The 23,485-nt window shown below is 41.5% G+C and overlaps 1 protein-coding gene across 2 annotated transcripts in view; it reads left to right on the top strand.

The window, feature by feature from the left end:
- The window catches only part of FSHR (follicle stimulating hormone receptor), an 88,604-nt gene that overhangs the window by 33,634 nt on the left and 31,485 nt on the right, over nucleotides 1-23,485 (top strand). The window lies entirely within an intron of this gene.

Below are 23,485 nucleotides of genomic sequence, written 5' to 3'. Positions count from 1 at the left end.
AACATTTTGTTTAGAAACACACACAGCACTTGCACCCTGACAGGAGAGGGTCAAAACAGGCTGTTCACCCAAGAGGACTCTGAATGGGAGTTGGGAAACGCACTTTAAAGACAGTGCCTTTTTCAGTGCTGTGTGTGTTATGGCAAAACTAGAGAGGAATCAATTGCTGATGTTTCTCTGCATCATTTCTACCCTTTTCCCTCATACTCTTGCTTAGTAAGAGATTTAGCAAGAAGGTGAACACACCAGAAGGTATTGTGAAGAAAGGGAAAGGATTTTGAACCTAGAGAAGGTTGGATGAGTGAAGAACAAGCAGTGAACGTGCAAGAAGGACTGAAGAGCTGCTGGTCAGCAGCGAATGTTAAAGCTCACATGGCACCTGGCCCTTTTGGAAGCATGAGATCCATTTCAGGGCATCACCATAGGTTCAGGACTCTTCTATTGGCACATGGTACACACTAAAAAGCCTCCAGTTGCTGCAGCCTGCTTGTGGATATAGACCCTCATAACCCTATCAAGCACCTCTATAAATGGTCATTTTTCTTGAGAACAGAAAAATAAATTCTTTTTTTTGTGGCTGAGAGTTACCAGTTAGGAGTACGATCAGCTTAGGGTCACCAGTTTTGTTGGCACTTGTTTCTCCCCAGTCCTGTGGGATTCCTTTTAACCTAGTCCTTGTGGAAAATCATTGAGTCTCTGGACTATGAAGTGGTTGCAAAGTGCATTGTAAACTGCTCCCATTGTCTTTAATTACTTAGAAACCATATGTCAGATATGCATGAAGGTAGCAATCGCATTGAATAGGATGCCTCTAAGTGGTGATTTATTGTTAACCAAAAAAATTATACATGGAAATGAGCTCAATTTGAAAATATATCTATGTATTATTAGTAACTGGAGGAGAAATGAGGACAGACAGTTTATAGCAAAACATCCTTGAAAATAAAAGTGTGATAAATATGTAAATGAGACCAATCAACATCAACAAAGATGCGGTATTTGCAGATGATATGGCAAACAGATAAAATCTGAAATAGCTCACAAATCCTAAACCTAACCCATAAAACATTTATCAGAAATATTCATGATAATGTAGGAACAAAAAAGTGAGTAATCAAATGATAGATTTGCATACAAAATCTTTTTTGTATGAAAGCCTTTTTACTCTTGCAAGATCATGCACAGAAAGGAAGATTAAAGCAAACTGTAGTCTATTTAAGGAAAATAGCTATTAATAATGTGATACCTCCATACGCTAAAATGTGGATAGCCTGATGTATAAAAATGAAGCACTTCGACATAGAGAATGCATGTTCTCACCTAGAACTAAATAGACTAAAAAATGAAGAGAGTGACAATATTTTCTGAATGTGTTAGTAAAGCCAAACAGTATGTTATAGAGTCCAGCACATCTGTACACGTGATTTTTATCATTACTAAATCATTTCTAACTGTGTTTCTGAGAATGGGGTAGATTTTAAAGCCCAGAAGTTGCAGGGAAATGGTGGGTTTTGGAATCGTCCATTGGGGATGAGCTGGTTAAGTACAAGTTAAATCAGAGTTGAGTCCTCCATGAGACTCTTAACTCTGTTGTATTTATGTTCAAAGTGAATGAAGGCTTTTGAATATAGTGACTGTAAAATTCCATTTTTCAAAGAAAAATCATTCAATAACATTTTTCAGTGTTCTCACTTTCTCTATGCATTTTGGTTTCCTCCTGAACACACGAACAGATGAGAGCTTTCAACAAATGTATGTTGCCACAAAATGGCAAATACTTCCAGATACTTCCGTCAGGCTCCAGTCACAGTACCCAGGAAAGATCTTGTTTACTTTCCATTTAGGCTGTCCAAGGACTTTCCAGAATGGACGCTAGTGACGATGACTCATAATAGAAAAATGTGTGACCTGGAAATGTTGGCATGGAGTATCTGATCTGACCTCCCTTGTAAAGCTCTAGTTTTAGTTACCAAGAAAAAATCTTTTTGTTTTCATCTGATTTTCATTTCTTTTTTTTTTTATTTTATTTGGCAAAATACAGACTGGAATTTTATTTGGCAAAATTGTCATAGAATCATAGAATCATAGAATGGCATAGGCTGGAAGGGACCTCAGAGATCACCTAATCCAACCTGCCTGTCATGGGAGGGGACGCCTCTCAACTAGACCAGGCTACTCAAGGCTCCGTCCAACCTGGCCTTGAACACCTCCAGGGAGGGGGCATCCACAACTTCTCTGGGCAATTTATTCCAAAGTCTTACCACCCTCGTACTGAAGAATTTCTTCCTAAAATCTAGTCTAAATCTGTTTTCCTTCAACTTAAACCCATTTCCCCTTGTCCTATCAGTGGACACTCTTGTAAAAGTCCCTCCCCAGTCTTCCTGTAGGTTCCCTTCAGGTATTGGAAGGCAGCTATTAGGTCCCCCCGAAGTCTTCTCTCTTTAAGGTTGAACAATCCCAGCTCCCACAACCTGTCCTCATAGCAGAGGTGCTTCAGCCCCTGGATCATCTTTGTGGCCCTCCTCTGAACATGCTCCAACAAATCTATGTCTCTCTTATGGTCGGGACACCAGAACTGGACGCAATATCCGAGGTGGGGTCTCACAAGAGCAGAGTAGAGGGGGAGAATCGCCTCTCTTGACCTGCTGACCATGCTTCTCTTGATACATCCCAGGATGCTGTTGGCCTTCTGGGCCGCATGAGCGCACTGCCGGCTCATGTTGAGCTTCTCATCTATAAACACCCCCAAATCCTCTTCAGGGCTACTCTCAACCCACTCTGTGCCCAGTTTGTATTTGTGCCTAGGATTGGCCCAACCCAAGTGAAGGACCTTGCGTTTTGACTTGTTGAAGCTCATGCCGTTAGCACTGGTCCAATTCTCAAGCCTATCAAGGTCCCTCTGGATGGCATCTCTTCCCTCAAGTGAGCCCACGGCACCACACAACTTGGTGTCATCGGCAAACTTACTGAGGGTGCACTCAATGCCATCATCCATGTCGCTGACAAAGATGTTGAACAGCACTGGACCCAGAACAGACCCCTGAGGGACACCGCTTGACACTGGTCTCCATGTAGACATCGCACCATTGACCACAACTCTTTGAGTGCGACCATCCAGACAGTTCTTTATCCACCGAGTGGTCCATCTGTCAAATCTGTGTCTCTCCATTTTAGAGACAAGGATGTCATGTGGGACAGTGTCAAAGGCCTTGCACAAGTCCAGGAAAACGACATCTGTTGCTTTACCCACATCAACCAGAGCTGTAGCTTTGTCTAGAAGGCCACTAAATCAGTCAGGCATGACTTGCCCCTAGTGAAGCCATGTTGGCTGTCACCATCCACTTGGTTATTTTTGATGTGCCTTAGTACAGCTACCAGGAGAATCTGTTCCATGATTTTACCTGGCACAGAGGTAAGGCTGACTGGTCTGTAGTTTCCCGGGTTGTCCTTGGTCCCTTTTTTAAAGATGGGGGTTATGTTTGCCCTTTTCCAATCTGTAGGAACCTCACCAGACTGCCAAGACCTCTCAAATATGATGGCTAGTGGCCTAGCAACTTCAGCCGCCAGTTCCTTCAGGACCCGTGGATGTATCTCATCAGGTCCCATGGACTTGTGCACCTTCAGGTTCTCTAGGTGTTCCTGGACCTGATCTACTCCTACCTTGGGTGGTTCTTCACTCTCCCAGACCCAAACAACATCCTCTGTGATTTGGGTGGTGTGGTTCGAGTCGTTGCCAGTGAAGACTGAGGCAAAAAAGTTGTTGAAAATTTCAGCCTTCTCCATGTCCTCAGCAACCAGGTCACCCGTATCATTCCGGAGGGGCCCCACATTCTCTCTCGTTTTTCTTTTTTCTCTCACATACCTATAAAATCTTTTTCTGTTATTTCTAATATTGTTGGCCAGATTTGACTCTGTCAGGGCCTTAGCTTTTCTAAGCTGGTCTCTTAGTACACGAGCAACTTCCTTGTACTCATCCCAGGTTACCAGTCCCTGCTTCCATGCCTTGTGTATTCCCCTTTTGTATTTGATCTTAGCCAGGAGTTCTTTGTTTATCCATATAGGTGTCCTGGTGTTTTTGCCTGATTTTTTCCTTTTAAGGATGCAATGCCTTTGAACTTGGAGGAGATGATCCTTGAAAGTCAACCAGCAATCTTGGGCTCCCAGTCCTTCCAGGGCTTTATCCCAAGGCACACTACCAAGGAGGTTCCTGAAGCGGCGAAAGTCAGCTCTTCTGAAATCAAGGGTTTCAAGCTTGCTGAGCTTCCCCCTCTTAGCTGCCTTTAGGATCTCAAACTCCACCATCTCATGGTCACTGCAGCCAAGGCTACCCATAAGTTCAACATTACCTACCAGCCCTTCCCTATTAACGAGAAAGAGGTCTAACATGGCACCTCTCCTCGTTGGTTCCTCTATCACTTGGATAAGGAAGTTATCGTTAATGCATTCCAGGAATCCCCTGGATTGCTCGTTCCCTGCCGTGTTGTTTTTCCAACGGATGTAAGGGTGGTTAAAATCCCCCATGAGGACCAGGGCTTGTGAACGAGCAGCAACTCCTATCTGCCTATGTAAGGCCTCATTCACTTGATCCTCCTGATTGGGTGGTCTGTAGCACACTCCCACTGTAAAGTCTCCTACCCTTCCTTTCACCCTGGCCCATAGGCACTCGATTCTTTCGTCATCGCTTGCCAGGTGGAGCTCCATGCATTCTAGCTGTTCGTTGACATAGAGGGCAACACCCCCTCCTCGTCTCCCCTGCCTATCCTTCCTGAACAGTTTATACCCCTCTAGTCCAACACACCAATCGCAGGAGTCATTCCACCATGTCTCTGTGATGCCGATCAGGTCATAACGCTGCAGGCTCACAAGCATCTCCAGCTCCTCTTGTTTATTGCCCAAGCTGCGGCCATTCATATAGAGGCATTTGAGTTGGGTCCCTGATGAGGTACCTGGAGCCCCCTGATGATGCCCAGATGTTTCTACAGTAATCGACCCCTCAACAACCCCTGTGCTCTGTCTGCAACCTGGCATGACACCTTGATCCCTTGCTAGTTCACAAGACTGCGCGATCTTGCTAGTGCATTCCTGCCCCACAAGCACTGACATACTGCATTCCAGCTCCCTTCCAGTGACCCTGATTTCACCCCCGCCCCCTTTCATACCTAGTTTAAAGCTCTGTCTATGAACCCTGCCAACTTCCTTCCCAAAACTCTTCTCCCTCTGTGGGACAGGCTATTACCATGCCTTTCTAACAGACCTGGCCTCTTGCAGATCCAGCCGCTGTCAAAAAAAAGTCACTGGCTTACTTTTAGCATTTTGGAGTTTTTTGAAAGAATGAGAGCCCATTTGAACTATCTCTAGCTTGTCATTACCTACTCATCCATCTAAATTCCTTCAGTTATTGAAAATCCATGAAATGTCCATTCTGCAGACTATCATATACAGCAACAACTGTTGCCAAGTATGTTCTAGGAGAAAGATTTTCTCTTCTTCTTAGATAAAATGTTTGAAGTTAGGAAATAAACTGACAGGGTCTAATTATCTGGGATTTCTCTTACTAAAAGAGCAACTTGAATTTTCTTGTAGAAAACTACTTCAGTAACCCACAAATCTGAGGAACAACCCAACCAGCTTGTTGCTAGCATCTCTCCAACTTCTGCACTGCTCCAACTTCATGTTAATTTAGCAAATTGGTGTCCAGGGAAGCAGATTAGTTATTCTCACTACATGTTTAGTCTACGCCTAAGTCTTAGCCAACTGGAACGTGGCAGCTTGTCTGGACTCCTGATTAACTAACCTGTTTACACTCCCAGAACTAATTAACCCTCCAGTTACTAAATTAAAAAGCAGCCCCATGCAAGCACATAACTGACAAAATCAATTCAATATGTTCTGCATCTGCTATGTCATCTTCAGCCTGCACTGAAAGTGCTTAATTTGCAGGAGAGAATGAAGAAATATTAAGTCTCCCTTTTTCTCTTGCCAAGTTTCCTCCTGTTACTTCAAGGTAGCAAAGTAGATTTGTGAATATTGGTCTAACAAGGTCTGATTTGGGCATCGTATTTATAGGAAGTTTGGTCCAGTTGCCTCACCTTCTGCAAGCTGAAGAGCCTTCACATCTTCATCCTGAGGCACAATCCCCTTGAAAATTCGTCATCAGTTATTTGTTCTTTTGAAAGGTTTAAGCTAAAACATAATGCTTTGTTTCATCATTTGCTCTCAAATCCAACCTGTGTGCAACCCAAGGAAACTCAGTCATGTGGATAAAGTACTTCTTGAACTAGAAGTCACAGAGAAAAAAAACACCGTTATTGGCCTTGTTTTGTATTTTGGAATCATAGGAGCAGAACATTTCTTTAAGAGGTTTTGGCAAAGACACGTTTTAAGAACATGAAACATGCTATAGTTAACAGAGCTTGGTGAGCTAAATCCTTGGTGAGCTCTGAAAATCCTGGAAAGCTAAAACTTTTAGGGTTGAGGCAATCTGCCAGAGCTGACACTCCTGGAAACTGGTCTTTTGTCTATGGAAGACAGCAGGAATATATGCAGCAGCTATCTACAGTTTCCTCATGAATTTGTAGAGAAAATAGCTCTGAATCATGTATTTCCTTAATCATCCAGTGCATTCAAGCTTTTATATTATTTTGCTGAGACTATTGATCGAGTGGTGGTTCATACGAATAAACACTGCTGGTCTGTGACCTAGCTACATGAGCACCAGCTTATTTCATGTGCAACAACCAACTTTATGTATGATGCTAAAATCTCTCCTGTTTGCCTCTGTAGGCTAAAAGACAGGAGTGTTGAGTTTGTGTGGCAAGGTTTTGGCAGCAGGGAAGGGGCTATAGAGGTGGCTCCTGTAAGAAGCTGCTAGAAGCATCCCTGGCTTCAAGTCGGACCCACTTCTGGCCAAGACCAAGCCCATCAGCGACAGTGGTGACACCTCTGTGATAACATATTTAAGAAGGAAAAAATATGGGAAACCTGCAGCAGAGAGAGGAGTGAGGCACGGACCTCATCCCTGGCCTCCTGCACAGGTGGCTTTCTGCAGCTGGGGCCACCAGGGTTCGTTAGGCTGGTTGATCCCAGCACAGGAGTGGGGAGAGAGGGTTGGGATGTGAGAGAAACCACTACGCAGACACCAAGGTCAGTGAAGACAGAGCGGGAGGAGGTGTGCTGGAGCTGAGGTTCCCCTGCAGCCTGTGGTGAGATGGCAGCGGCCCCCCTGCCACCCATGGAGATTAACGGTGGAGCAGTTCATGAAGACCTGCTGGCTGTGGAGGACCCCACACGGGAGTGGGTGGTTGCACCCAAAGAAGACCATGACCCCGTGGGAAGCCCTCAGTAAAGCATTCTGTTCCTGAAGGACTGCACCCTGTGGGAGGGACCCACGCTGCAGAAGTTTGAGAAGAACTGCAGCCCATGGGAAGGGCTCACATTAGGAAACTCAGGGACAAGTGTCTCCCATGGGAGGGACCCCACACTGGAGCAGGGGAAGAGTGTGAGGAGTCCTCACCCTGAGGAGGAAGAAGCAGCAGAAACAACGTGTGACAAATTGACCACAACCCCCATTCCCCATCCCTCTGTGCCTCTGAGGGGAGGAGGAAGAAAAAATGGGGAGTAAAGTTGAGCCCAGGAAGAAGGGAGGGTGAGGGGAAAGCGTTTTAAGATTTGGTTTTATTTCTCATTACTCTACTCTGATTTGATTAGTAAGAAATTAAACTGATTTTTGCCCCAAGTTGAGTCTGTTTTGCCCTTGACAATAACTGGTGAGTGATCTCTCCCTGTCCTTGTCTCAACCTTCAAGATTTTTGTTATATTTTCTCCCCCCTCATCCCACCAGGGAAGGAGTGAGCGAGCAGCTGTGTGGTGCTTAGTTGTCAGCGGGGCTTAAATCACAACAGCAAGAGACACTTTCCTCTGACTTAATTGGATTAGACTGAGTTACTTTTTATGTTTTATCTAAACTGAGGTAAGGTACTTGAGGACAGTGGGGACCACTCAATAGAGTATTTTGAGCACATTCCTAAAATACATGGCTGAATCAAGGTGTATCTCTCTTCCTGTGAGTAGGGAAAGAAAAAAGTTCTTGGCTTGACTGTGAAAGTCTCATCAGGAGAATTTGGCATAGTGGGAAGACTTCGCTTCGTTTAGCAAGTTTTAACAACCTGGCAAATTGGTGAATTCACCATTCAGACCTTCTTCAGCAGTAGCCATCAAAGCTGTCTGGGCTAACAAATGGCTAAGGGTTGTCCATCATCCTGTGTGCTCCTGAAATCGGTTTCATTCAGCCCCAGCATGTGATTCTGTAACACTTGGCAACATAACAGCCCAAAAATTGGGAAGGAAGCAGGGAGGCAGAAATCGCATGGTCACCTGAGGATGAGCAGGCTGTGTTTTCTGCTACCAGGAAAGCTGGTCAGTATTTTGCAGCTTCTGCAGTTTTTCTTGCACAGTGTGTTGTGTGCTGCCTCATTTGGTATGAGAAAGGTTGTGATTAAATAAGATCATTAAAGCTATTTTGAGAAAATGCTTAGGATTCCGTGTAACCAAGACATTTGAAAATTGGTTCTAGGCAGGAGTTCTTTTCTCTCTTTTGTTTCATCATTTGGATAAATCTGCTTGCTTTTTTTTTTTTTTTTGCAAGAAGCAAAATACGGATTTGCAGGATCTGCTGTGGTATATAAGTTAAATAGTGCCTGTTTACAAAAATATTCATTTACATCTCTAAGGTGAAAGGGGGACGTAGTGCATTCTGTGTACCAAAATATGTACTGAATCAGGTAACAATCATACTTTCGTAATAAATACTCCAGGGTATATTCTCAAGGTGCAACTCCATGGATATTAAATTCTAATTTACATTATAGGAAGTTACATGTAATACTCTGCATCTTAAGGGCAGGGCATGAAAATAAATACGCTACTTAATGCATTTAAATTAGTCTAAATATGCATTTTCTCTCAGGGAACAGAGGACTACAGTTCAAAAACATTAAGGCGAGTAACCAGCTTAAGAAAAGAAATTCGAAGTTCAGGCTGACATCCCAAAGAATAAATCTTTTAATGAGGCTACTGCTACGATATGGGCATTTCTCCTCTGTCTACCTGGTCTAATCCTGCGCACGTCAGCAGGCATTGAACGCTGCTCAGCCACTGCTGCCCACCCAGTCGAGCAGCGAGAAACCACAGGAGGCTTCCTGGCTCCTGCGGGTGGACTTGCAAGTCCCTGATGCCCCCATGTCCACGTTTGATGGTTATCAGTGGTTTTGAACAATCTCTTTTCTATACTGGAGGGGTTGCTTGCTCTTCAAGACTCTGGTTCAGCAGCAAAATCATGTAAGAGTGCTTATCGTCTGCTATACGCAGCGTACGCGTTCCTCAGCCCAACAACATCCAGGGTGTCAGTCTTCATTTGCCCATCACTATGCTCTGCCTTTTGAAACGGGTTCCCACAAATGGGATTTGAAAGGCGAACAGCTACATGAGCTTCTCCCAGGGGTGTCGTAGCACATCATGGATGGAGGAGCCAGGCAAAGCGGTGCCATGTGCTGCTCTGTCTCAGTATGGCCATGAGGGGCTTGAGTACATTTTCTTCTCGAAGGAGTGCCATTACTTCAAATGACCCTCCTGCAGCCTTTGCAAATATCATCCCTTGGATAGCAAACTCAACAGTTTGGTATGAATACATAGGAAGCCTGGTGCGTTCTTAATTCAATTTATTTCCTGAAAGTAGGAGCTATGCCTTGTGTTCTAAACATAATAAGCGGTGAATGAAGACTAGGTGGTTTTAATATGATCTATAAACATTTTGCTGCATCATCACCTGGCTTGCTACTTTTCCCTGCCAAAGCTTATTTGTAGAAGAGATCTTACACTTGCAGTTATTGTTGTCATCTCTTGCACAATTGCAAAAAAATTGACGTAGAAATTTGTTATCCATGTCAGTAACTCATTGCTGATGTCAAAGAGCAGAGATTTCAATTACGGCTTTGTTATATTTCAGTAAATACATAACCTGATCTCAGCCTTTTCCTAATGCTTGAGCGGAACAAAATTAGAAAGAAAAACCCTTAAAAGAAGAAGCTAGGAAATGTAAAATCAATTCATAGTGTCCATATCAACATTTGCTAACTTTTCTATTTGAATGTCCCAGAAAATCATGCTATCATTTGCATATTTTAATTGAAACATGTTAGAGTACAAGAAAGGAAGCATTCCATAATTCTTTCTGTGTGGTTTGGTATCTTGATGCTTGCTTTCTTTGATAAAACAGATTTAGAAAGGAAAAAAAAAGAAAATACATTTTGTCATTACTTCCTTTTGTTGAGCAAGAGTGAGCTTTGTGTTAAGGAACTGTTAGCAGAATCTTTACTTGTTAACTGCATTGGCATGAAGCCAGCGTTAGAGACTGAAGTATTTAATGAAAGAATCACCTCGAACACCATTTGTGTTCCTTGCTTTGCAACTGTCTAGACACAAAGACAGGTAAAGCAAAAAAAAAGGAAATCCACTTGCCTAAATGTATGCTAAATGCTTTAATGCCTCTCCCCAGTGACATACTGTTCAGATTACCTGAGTTCATAAAGGGGGAAACGTGGGCAAATGTTTGTGTGAGTTCCCACTCTTCTTTAGGAGGAAACTTCGATCCAATGTTCTTCTGCCTTCTTCTACGCAAAAAAACAGATAAAATTAAGTGCAGGCTAAATTAAGATAGCTCTTTTTCATATCTAAATGTATCTGAAGTAGCCTCATTCATTCAAAATGAGATTTGAGGGTGAAATGCACAGTTCTTAAAAAAAGGTCTCAGCCTGGTGGTCAAAAAACCCTCTCCAAATGAAAATGTAAGGAATTATTAAGATTCTTTTCTCAATTGTTAGTATTATTTCTCAATAGGCTTGCGCTGCTCTTCACTGTTTTCTGGGCCTCCCCTACCACTGCTAGAGCAAGATAACTGGGCCAGATGGACTGCAGGTTTGGCACACTGTGGTTGTTCATGCGGAGATACTTGCTTTCTCCAAATCATTCGGTTTTGCAAGGCAGCCTCACTCTAAGTCCTTGCATCAGAGGCATGAAGCTGATTATTGCAACTGATAAACATAACAAGGAGTCTCAGAATTGATAGTCATCCTGTGGTGCAGAATTAATACCATAATCTGTCTTCTTTTCTCCTGCAGGATATCTTTCAAGCATACTGAAGGGGCTGATATATCCACTTTCTGGCCAACTTTCTGAGATTCATCTCAAGTTCTTTTGGGTGGGTTTTTTTTCTTCCAAGAGGGACCATAGCCAGTGTTGTAAAATGTAAGATGGCTGCTGGCAGAGTAAAAATTTTTTCCGAAAAACATGTCACTTCTTCAGTTTCCATCTCTTCCTTCCAGGAGCTTCATTCTATTTTGAAGTAAAGGAAGTTTCAAGATGTATTTTATTATGAGATTCCTGTACTTTAAAAGTAGAATCAGTGACCATCTAAGTGACTTTGTAAATATAAAAATACATATTTGCTAAGAAATATAAAGTAATTCTTAAGCTGGCTGAGTGATACATTTCTTAAATTTATGTATATATATCAGAAAATGAAATGAGAACTCAGAATTGCTAATTCAAATTATGTTTTACATTTTCAAATGTAATACATAGCTCATACATGGCAAAAGGTGGTTCTTCTCATGTGATGTTTCAGAATGTTGCTCTGATTTAAAGAATTACTTTTTTCTTGCTAAAATAAGTATATTCAGTTCTAATATCCCTAAATAATTTGTAAAATAATTTTCTCTTTTATGTATTAATTACGTATTAACGCCAAAATTTCAGATAGAATTCAGAATAAAATATAGTGACTTGGAAAAAAGAGAACTGTAAATTTAAAATTAAGATTAAAAAAAATAATAACACAAATAAGCAGCATAAAAGTCAACAAACTTTTTTTAAAATAGTTGTAAGAGGATTACTATAAAAGGGCTTCTTTCTAAAAAAAACCAAATCTATATTCTTGTGTGAAATCAAATAACGAAGCAATTCTAACAGAAAACACATGCATTCAGTGATTGCACCTTACTTGGTTGTTCAGCCTACAGATGTAACACCTCCATCTCCTTTGCCTGACAGATGGGCTGGTGAGGGTCTGTGGCTCCTGATGCACCGATTGGAGTCTGTGGACATCTGGGTGACAACATATCCCGAGAGGCATCGTAGTGCCATCTGCTTCAGTTAAATCAAGCCTCTGGGTTTGCTTTAAAAAGTGCTGCTATTAAAAAAAAAAAAAAAAAAAAAAAAAAAATTAGAAAGGAAAGTTATTTTTTCATGAGAAAACAGTGTTTTATAGGATTTTTTTTCTATTAATCTTGTATGTGTATGTAGCTGTACCAGTGAGTGAGTGTAAATGGTGTGACCTATTTGAAATTGTGCCGATTTGCTCTAAATGAGATTTTCTTCAATATTTATTGTTGCCACAGCTAAATATTGTTTGTTAGAAAGAGGAAGGCTGCCACCAGATCGGAAATGGTAATTCAATTTCAGGAGGATTTCAGAATCATTTTCCTATATTAATTTTATCTAGCTTTTCTGTTTATTTTAGAAATAATGTTAGTGGAATTGGCATGTTGCAATGCAGGACCATTTCCTGTTGCTGTACAAATGCTGATACAAACCTCAGCATTTATGGAAAACAAATGTTGAGGGGAAGTCAAGACATTTATTTTCTAAGCAGGCGATGTTGATTCTCTGACAACATTATATTGCATGGCCTTTATTTCTATTATACCAAATGATTGATGTGGATTTAATCATTAGTTTGATGACTGCTTTGCTCAGTGGAGAGGCAACTGAGCATTTTCTGGTTATTAGTGAGCTGCATTTTGATTTTTCTATCAAAGACGCTGCTGGCCCCAATTCAACCCAGGTGTAAAACCAGAGATTCATTGTGCCTATTGTTTGTTTTGTGACCAAACCAAGAACGATTTGCTCACAAAATACTGCGAATGCTTGTTTTGATTTCTCAGGAAGGAACCTGGTTTTAATTAAAACTTCCATATATATGCTCGATTCTTTAAAAATAAGTGAGAGTGGTGTACCCTTTGTGAGTAAACTACTTACCGCGTGGTAGAATATGTACGTACATATATACTTCTATACATCCATATGTGTATATATAGACATAGTGTAGTCTGGGAAAGATTTAAATTGCTAGGATGTAGAATGGTAGACAGATACTAAGCCAGAAAATATTTTAAATGTCCGGAGATCCAACACCACAGATGGAAATTACAAATAGTTGTGAGAGAAATGCAGAATGCTGAAAAACTATTGATGTCTGTGCATTTTTCTAGTGCAGTCAGCAGACGATTAGGAACTAGAGACAGGGACAAGCTGGTGGCTTTCTCAGTCCAGAGCATCATCCCTGAGAGCTACTGATCCCAATTGCTGAAGGAGGACATTCAAGAGAACGTTTCTGGAACCATCACGGAATAGCTCATCCAGACAGAGAACATATTTTGCCCATTTCATCCGATGCTTTCTCCTCTGAGAAGGAGAAATGCACTTAATAAATAATGGGCTACTCAGAGCAAACTCTTGGAACGGTCTCTCTATGTTGTATTTGTGCTGAGAAGTTTCTCCACTTAAAACAAGGAATAATGAGGAATTTCACATGGGGACTGAATTAAACTAGTCTGTGTTATTTGGAAGCTTCATTTACTTCTGTCTTGTTTGTCTGCTCAAGAGCATAAAGATTTACATCTTTATCTGGAAATGTTTATCCTTTCTAGTGTAATTATGAAGTGAAGGCACTCATTAGACATGTCTAATCCTTTTGTCAATCTTATCTTTTCTTTTGAATGAGATTTTATGGTGATACGTTTTTCAGCTTTATTTTCCACATTTTGAAGACTTCTTGTGCTGAATTTTTAAGATTTTGGCTTTTCCCATCTGCGCTGTGAGAAAGGGGGAGCATGATATGGTGAAAAGGATGTGCTTATTTGTTACTCCTGTTTCTAATTAGATAACGCTCTTTAGGAAAACTAACAGCGGCAGAGCGGCAGAGGAAGGAGGGTTGAGTATTCCCTTTGCTGGCTAATGGACATGTTTGGAGGGAAGCAGCTTTGAGCTACCACAAGCGGCAAGTTACAGGCCAGAGATGGGTACATGCCACCCAAAGACTGCACTGAGGAGCAGGGAGCAGCCCCAGGGTGATGAACTGGCTTTTGCAGGAGGTCTGGGCAGAGCTTACCGACACTCAGAATAAACCATTAAGGAACTCCTAACCTTCTCCAAAGGCACTGGATGTCAGGGCAGAGGGGGATATAAACTCCTCTCAGTTCCTTTCCAATATCCTTTAAGGTTTTTCTGCTGTAAAGTTAATTATCCTGGTTTATATTCTAATAAAAACTGCCTTTTTTGAGCTTCAAACTCTTTCCTTCTTCTTCGGGGCATTTTGTGCAGAGGAAGGTCAAGACTTATTGCCTCAAAGCCCATGGCTTGAAGTGCCATCATAAGGCATTATCCAGACTGTCTTGTAACTATATTTTTACCATGTGCCACTTCTTGGATCCTCTGTTTCCCAATCATCATCCTCTCTTTGGGGACCCGGCAATGTGAGCCAGGATGAGCTGCTGAAGCTGAACGCACAGCCACAGCGGAGAGGTAACCTCCAGAGGGGAATAGAGGAGAGAGCCAAGAGGCAGCACATTTTTACAGAGACAAGTAATGGATCACAGTTCATCTGCGACAGCCCTGTGCCTAGGCATAATTGACAACACACACTGTTTATAAAAATACTCTTGGTTTTGCCTGTGTTTCTGGGTAGCAGACTTAAACATGCTAACAAGTAAAGTGGCTTTTTATGAGCCTTCATCTGTCAGTACTGAGGAGCCTGCTTTGTATTCCCAGGACCCAGAGTACCTCTGAATAGCACATTATGTTTTCATCCTACTGTGCTGCCAGGCACTGTGCTTTCAGGGTAAGAGATAACATGTTAACAACCGAATCAGGCTGTAAAAATGAGGGGGAAATTGTGTCAGCGATGGGCAATTGCTCAGGTCACTAGAGGGAAGACTTCCTGATGGGATCTCAGCTAAGCACTGCACAGGCTTAAATCCCAGGGAACATCATCCCGTGAACTGGACAGTCTGACCCTATTCCAGGTTTCAGGGTTGCTTCCCACACAGGGAGATAGATTTCAGATGTAGCTACATTGATAAAAATATATGACGTATTTATTCTTGATTTCAGTCATGTGCAGCCAACAATGGTACCAGCAATGTAACAGTAAGATGTCTTTTTATCTGTAGATCTAAGGATGCTTTTGTTCTCCATATTTTCCTAATTTGTTGGCAGGTTAAAAGCTTTCTGCAGCCAGGTGAGTGCCAAAGCTTTCATTTGCCACGACTCTTTTGTTCATAGGAGAGTAATAGCAGAACAGTGACCATCCTTTGGGGAAGACCGTCCAGGAGCCCGCTCCTCCTCTTCTTGCCGTTATTGACTCTCAGTAGCCTTTTTAAAAATCTATAGAGCTTACTCCAGCGCTGACCTTGTCTAATCGTATTGATTGTTAGTAACTGAAGGCTAATTAGGAAGCAAGTTGCTATGGTAATTCTTGAGTCATACATATAAGGAGAAAACACTGCTAAAACCACTAGTGCATGGTGACTATTAGCATAGTTAAACAAATTAAAAAATATAATTCATTCAGATTTATTCCAAAATTAAAGTGAAGATACAATATGCAACAAAGAAGTTTTTCCCTTGCTAACACATTTTCCTCATTCGTAGTCATTTTGTTCTTTTATTTGTCTGTTGAGTGAGTTACGCATAATTTTAGGTCTAAATGACAATGTAGACTTTGAGTTGTTCTCCATCTCCCCACCCCACAGCCCACACAAAATACGTCACAACGAGCTTCATGTGACAGGAGAATGACTCAGGCAGAGGGTAATAGGACTTGGAACCCCTCAAATTTTTAGGTCACTTGTTCATATCCAGCCTGCGTGTGTGTGATGAACAGTTTATTTTCACATGGGTAGGTTGATGGCTTGCGCACCATGAGCTGGTGATCTCAGCCTGTGCCCTCAGGAGATGGTGATTCATTGCAAGCTAGGGCTGCTGCAGCTGGCTTTCATCAGCAGCCTCTTTTGGCCAGGCTTTGAAATGGCTCTGCAGCAGAGCTGATGTCTCAGTGGGTGACCATGCTCCGTTGTGGGGCACAGTGGGAAGGCTGGATTGCTTTGGCTGTGCTGTATCTCATCTGTGGATAAATGGAAGATTTTGCCAGTCACATCCAATAAAGTCTTTTCACCTTATTTGTAACTAAATATGACCCAAAGGAAAGTCAAGGGCATTCTTTCCTGTTTAATAGGGATCTTCCTTCTCCTCCTTTGGCACCTCGCTAACTAGTCATGTCACGCACAAATCATAGCTCTCCTAAGGGGTCTTCATCTGCACATCTTTAAGGAGGAGGAACATATAAAATCATGCATCCTGTTGCTACCCTTCTGGACAGTTTGAATGATGAGGCAAAATGTATTTAGGAGAGTCAGAGGACAGCGTGGGAGATAGGAGTGTACTGAGTTCAGGTCATATCCAAGTGAACGCAGTTTCTCTGCCCTCTTAGACTTCAGCGGATGAATGTCCTTAAATTGACTTTAGCAGCACATAAAGAAAAAAGTGAACAGAAATGCAGCCACTGTGTAGCATGAATCTCTTTTAACAGGTCTCATAAATAAATGGAGCGTTCTCTCTATGGCTTCTTGGAACTTGTATGTTCGCAGAGTTGTGTTCATTTAACTGAAAATAAGATATAGAATTGATTACTAAGAACTGTGTAGCACTTAAAAAAAAAAGCAAAACAAAACAAAAGATAGAAGTATGTTTAAATTGATTAAGATCAACTAAATTGGAGTAAAATTACTCTAACGTAACTGAAACATCTGGTTTGGGGCTTTGCGTGGTCCTCGAGTTAAATAGGTGCTACTGTTGAGCCAAGTCCTGAGCCTGCTATTTTTAAGTACTCACCTCATGTTATCAGTAATTTGGCCTCCAGGGAAAACACAAATTAATAGTCCCGGTACTTATCGGCTGCCTAATCTGTCCTCACTGAAGGCTCCTAGTTGGGCATAAGGCACAAGGGATTCACCTGGGGAATCTCTTAACCAGAGTCATCCTGCAGAGCCATCTTCAAACTAACAGGAAGAATATGATGAAACCCTATTACTTTCGTGTAGAAGAATGAGGTGTGTGCCAGTACTGTTGGTTGCTTTCTGTTTGATCTGCCTTTCTGCATGTGAGAAAACTGCACTCCTGTCCAGGGATCCAGTCGAAATTCTTAGGGATTTGAGTAACTTCAAGGTAGAACACCTTCCAGAGAATATCTTCCTTCCTGGTCAGGTTCTGTAATATGTATTATGTTTGTGTCTTCATTTTTCTGTTAAAAATACACATTCTGTTTTCAGTCTGATGGAAGAAACAATACAGCAGTTGACTTTTAGTTCTTAATTCAGTATTTAACATACACAAAACATTCCTTTAAATCTGAAAACTAAATTGCTCTCACGAGTTTGCCTTCAAGTTTGTTTACTTCTGTGTCCTTTTGTGTATTGAGCTGTATGCTTTCTAGAGACAATACTTGTTTAAAATTACAGGAAAATATGCACTCCTCTAAAATGTAGCATATTAATGTAAATAAAGATCCAATATATTAAAACTGATGGATTTTCATGCCTTCTGCTGCAGTCTGAAATTTCCTTCAGTCTCAACTAAAACAATGATAGTAATCAGAAATGATAGATTTCATTTTATTTTTATATTTTTAAGCATGTTTTATCAACATGACTTTTCCAAATGGTAATTTGTGTGGTTTGGGATCTCTTCAGGATTTTTTTACCACTTCTCATCAGTAGTATTTTTTCGGAGTGTTTTACTGGAAGCAAAAAAGGTTTTGCCAGGCTTGTGTGCTGTGAAAACACTGTAAGTTCCTGTTTGTTTACATTAATACCGGAAGCCAGACAGAAAAATATCGTTAAGTATATGCAATGCAGTACAGCAAAGGAATAGACACAGCAACTTCTAAGGAAAACATCCCTTTTTTTTTATTCAAACCACATTTCTTCTTCAGCCTCCTTTTTTAAGCACTGTGGCTGGGGAGGAAGTTTCCTCTTACTTTTCCCTTGATGAAGAAGGAAGAACTACATTAGATAAGGTTTTTTGCATCATCTCTGGCTCCAACTTCTTCCTATGTCTCCCGTTAGATATGACCCAAGATAGCGTGGAGAAGGGCTCCAGGGAGATCAAAGTGCTCTTACAGAGGAGAAACAGGTCGTTCCCAACTGGCCAGGAATTGCCTTTGGGTTCTCAAGGGTTTTGCCTCATTCCTACAGAGACTCCTCTGGGAGAATTGGTACTGAAGGCTCCCCATCAAAGGGCTGAGTTCAGTCTGAGGACTTTCTTATTGAAGCACAACAGCAAATGACAGCAGGAAGCCTTTGTTTGTCCAACATTTCTACGAGCCTGAGTTGCACAACATAGTTCTGGCAGAAGCCCTTCTTGGAGTACATGAGCAACTTCCTCGTAAATGGGGCTAGATGTGCAGAAAGGCTGCTGCTCGCTGATATTAGTGGGTAGGCATCACCGTGTGGCCATGAGTCTATTATTTTCATTGCTTTTATTAGAATATTGTGTATATACATGCACAAATGGAAATACGCTACTAGATTAGATTTCTGCCCCAGTTCTATGGCATGTTCCCTTTCTCCTATTAAGACTTCTATCTGTGTGTAGCATTGCAATGTTTGCAGGTGAAGAGGGTTATTTGTGTCAGGGATACTCAGGTGGAAGCACATGATTTTCCAGGGCTTCATAGTGGAGATCTGTTCAGTTATTTGTCAAATAAGACTCTAGATGTATTGAATCAGGCTCCTCTTTGCTGCCATTAGCCACTTGGCAAAAGAGTGAGGGATTGTATGTAATTCCTGTGTTTATGTAATATGTCATCTCTGCATGCTCCAATATAGAACCTGCAGATTTGAGCTTAATGGTAATTTTTTCTGCTTGTGATAGCACAGTATTGCAATCAGGTAAATAACCCTTATTGCACACTTGTTTTGTAAAGGTTTTGACTCTGTAGCTTCTTGCTGGTGCTTGTGTTTTCTCCGTCAGTCTGCTACAAGGCAGGGGTTTGGTTTTAACTTTGAAAGCATAAAAGATCTTTCTCCCAGGTAAGTTATATCTGAGGGCCCCAATCATGCAAACATTTATGCAGTAAGGTCTTGGATGAGCATGGAGCCAAAGCTCAGTGAGAAGAGTTTGTAGGGTCAAGGCCTCAGTTAGACACAATCCACAAAAATATTAAGTAGGTTTTATGGAAGGAAAGAATGAATGCAAATAGAAAAGAAGATGGAAGGAAATGTCTGTGCTGGAAAAAGATATTTCACAGAGAGGCGTAACATTGAATGAAAGAAACCTAAATCCCTTCAGGAGGATGTTTGAAAGATGTAGTGAATGCTGTAAACAACTGGAAGATAATGCCCGTATTCATAATTGTGTTTAACATTAGCCAATGCTAATATTTTTCTCATGATGGGTCAAGTTGTGGAGATTTATTTTCACTGAAGTGGGTGTAACATGATTTGCTCTGATGAATACTCAGAGTCCTCTCACAAGATTTTTAATGTCAGAACTGAGGAGTAAGAGGGATTTTTTTACAATTGTCCCTCTTGGCTAAAAAGTTTAATTGTGCATATCTGAGGCACTTGCTGTTCTGAATCTTCCCCTTTCTGTAATGCATTGGAGTTAGTAATGAACTAACTCCTCCAGAGACATGTTTTGTGCATGTGTGCTTCCTTAAAGCATTTCAGAACTGTCTGTTGAAGTGTCTGGGAACATCTGCTTCAAGACATTCTGTTTGGAAAGACTGTCACTAGACTTTGGGTCCTGGAAGCCACTTATTCTTCCAATTCAAGACAGTCTGCCTACTGATTTTCCCCAGGAATGATTTTCCCCTTTTTCTCATTCAGCCGCTCTCCTGAATGATTATCCCAAATGTAATCTCCTGATCTGCCCAGGTCATCTTAATAAAACTGTTCATCGTTAGCTGGCTATCAAAGCCAAGAGAGAAGTAATAAAAGATAAGTGGCAATAAACGCTGCTAGCCCATTTCTGTGGAAGGAGTTACGACATGGGCATGAAGCTTGTGTCAGCATCTCTGAACGAGGAGGTCTCCTCCTCAGCTGAACAACCATCTTCATTTGCCAGCATGGCCTCAAGATCCTCTAGAGACCACCGTGTCTGAAAAAGAAGTGCTATTGCAAGAATGGGTGTCTTTATTTTAGAGACATTCTTCTGCCTTCCCTACAAGCTGTCATAGTCAAAGGTAAAACGTGGTGGCCCCCAAATGCAGAAAGCAGCAAGCACTCTCACCTCAGCAGCTGGAGGGCACTGAGTTACAAACCTCACCTCTCTGGGCTGCCTGCATGAAGCCAGCATTTCTGTGGAAAGCTGCTGTTTCCTGGAAAAAACACCCGGTCCTTGCTTGTTTGACTTTACAAAGCTTCACGTACTTTCAACTTTGCTGGCAATGAACTAAAACTAGTATAATGCATCCCCTTAGTGCTAGAGTATGAGGAGATATCTATCCCCCCAAACTGTACTGATTATAAAATCAATTCTTATAATGATGTGGCTTCTGCTGTTGGATCCAGTCGTTATCAGTTCCAATTCTGCAGACTAATCGGGTGCTTTTTCAGATTACAGAGACCAATTTAAAACTGTTACATGGACAATTAATTTGACGCAACCAAACTCTCAACAGACTTTCATCTGAATTGCTGGCACAGTGCTAAAGCACCGGTAGAAATAAAATCCCCTTTGGTTCTGTCTGCTGTGCGGAAATTTGCATTTTATTTTCACCATGCATGCATTGATTTATTTGAGAATATGGTGTCATGCCCTTTGGAGAAGGCAGGAAGACACAGTATTGGTGCCTCCTGATAATCTCCTTCAAAGACTTATGTATGCACTATTTTGCTCTAAGTGTGAAACCACTATTAATACTCAGTCGATTAAATGGGTATCCCACTTATTGAGCGAGGTCAGTACGACGTATGTGTATATCTTCAGCAAAGTAAAGAGATGATGAGAAGAGTCAGTGCTTGAATTCATTTTTGAAATGTCAATAACTGCCAAGATATATTAGCCTCTAACTCCCTGGTGTTCAATAAATCATGGTAGGGAGACAAGTTTTTCATGTTCACAAGGCAAGTGGCAGGAGTAAGTGTCAACTATCTATTTTTAAAAGGTCAAAAGTCTCTAATACTTTTAAGAAAAATAGCTTTTCTTTTGTAACCTGTTTAAATCAGTGTAGTAGCATTTTGCTGTCACTTTAGAGGGAAGTTTTCAAAAGGAGATTTCAGACTGGCTTGCTTCTGATTAGACCGAGCGGGAAGTAAGAGCTCCTTCGTCTCTGACACAGAGACAGAGGTAGCCAGGTGTTTAATTTTTCAATTCAGATACAAAGCAGGTGGTTCCTGGGGATGCTCACCCAGTGAATGGTGGGCAGGGTTGCCTGTGTGACACCACACTACTGCGAATTCCTTCTTAAGCTTGACATAAATTATGGCTTCAGTCAAACTACTGAGTAAAACTGACCTGGCAAAATGGTCTAAAGAGTATTTATACTCAAAGAAAGAGGGGAAAAGATAAAAAATCGTGACCTTTTTTTTTTCCTTCTCTTTTCCATTAAATCACTGGACGCTATTGATTTGTTGCAGTGCAGAGAACCCAGTGAGGCCACCTGCTCTGGAAATCAGTACCTGATACCTTCAGCATTATTGCTAATTCAAGTTATCTATAGAGTAAAAAATATTGTTCACAGGAATCCACAGGATATTTATGCCACAAAAAAAAAATGCCTCAAATGCTGAGGATAAAAGGCCAAAGGCCCAATTATGATGTATCACAGGAAATATAAGGAGAACAGATCAAGTGTCTAGCCCATGTACATACCTGCTCTGGAAGGGTATTTAAGGAAAGCTGCAGGAATTTGCAGGGAGTGGGTCGTACACAGCACTACGGAGGAGGGCAGTGTGGCTGGAGAGGAGGGGAAATTCCCCCTTCACACCATGTGCCATGACCATGGGCAAGGTGCATATGCAAAACAGGGGCCCAAGAAACCTCAGTGCACAAGGAAGCTCCCTCTGCTAGTCTGCCGTGGGGAGATGGAACACAGAAATCCATAAATCCCACATTTACTGTGGTCATCATGTAGCCAAGCTCACGAGTTGGGGACCAGTTACTCTATGTAATTCCTGCTGCTGGTACTAGAAGGTCTTCATGCTCGAGAGCATATGTCCTTGGGCACTGTGTAAGGGAATGATGCTGTGATCTGCCTCTAAGCTGATCTTCTGACATGTGTGTGCTTTGCTCTTCTTTTGACACAAATTTCCACTTACTCATCTATGTTAAACTTCTTTATCTGTATATGCACACACATACATACACTCACATTTGTTTAAATGTTTCACATTTCCTAGCAGAGTGAAAATTACCCTATCCCTGTCCATGTGCCCCGCTCTGATCCTGAAAGGAATTCCTATCATAAAAGGACATATAAATGTCCAGTCTTTTATTCTTTCATTATTTTGAAATGTGACAACACTTGTCTGCAAGACCATTAGTTTGTGAGTTTAATACAATCTTGCTTTTGCTGCAAGACTTTGATTAGTCTAAGAGACTTTTTCTTTAGAGGACTACAAAGAAACTTCCATGACCTATAAATTCTTTGCTAATAGAATTGTTTAAAAGGCCATTTCAATGTATCTTGATTTTTACGGGTTGCACTTTGAGTGCAGCTGGTATGAAGAGGAATACTTCCCATGCCTCACGCTGGGCTCTGTCACAGACGTCATGAAGATATACCTTTAGTCCTGCCTAAGGGCAGATGTGCAGGCAGCTTAAACCCAGCCAAGACTGTGCTGCCACTGGGCAGCACCTTCCTCCTCCTCGTTTTCTGCCTCTGTGCCTACTGTCACTGGCTCTGGCTATCACACATGGAAATGCCACACTACAGTCAGTTGCTTGTGAATAGGTAATAATGATTACAGTTTGCTACGTCAGCGGCAAATTAGAGGAAATTCTTTAGTCGTGCAATGTTGTCACGCCTTCAAGTCTTCCATTCTCTTTGAAGAAAAATAAGAACAATTATCCTTTGTGCCTTTGTAAAACTTTTTTACTGAATAGTTTTCTTCTTTTAGGCTGTGTTTGAGTATAAGATTTATGCTTTTGAGGATCACTGCTAATTTCAATAGAGCTGTGCATGCAGTGGAAACTAAGCTTAGGCAGATGCCTAAGCACTTTGCAGCCGCGGGGTGGTTTGGATTTTTTGAGGTTTGGAGTGTTTTTAAGAAATTCCCCCTGACTGTTTTGCATACCATCTATTCAAAGGCTTGTATGCATCAGAAATGATACTTAAATTGCTGTCTGGATTTGCTGTGATAGCTAGCAC

This window comes from Tauraco erythrolophus, chromosome 2 (genome assembly GCF_009769465.1).
Source record: "Tauraco erythrolophus isolate bTauEry1 chromosome 2, bTauEry1.pri, whole genome shotgun sequence".
Lineage (NCBI taxonomy): Eukaryota > Metazoa > Chordata > Aves > Musophagiformes > Musophagidae > Tauraco > Tauraco erythrolophus.
This window is presented reverse-complemented; position numbering and strand designations above follow the sequence as displayed.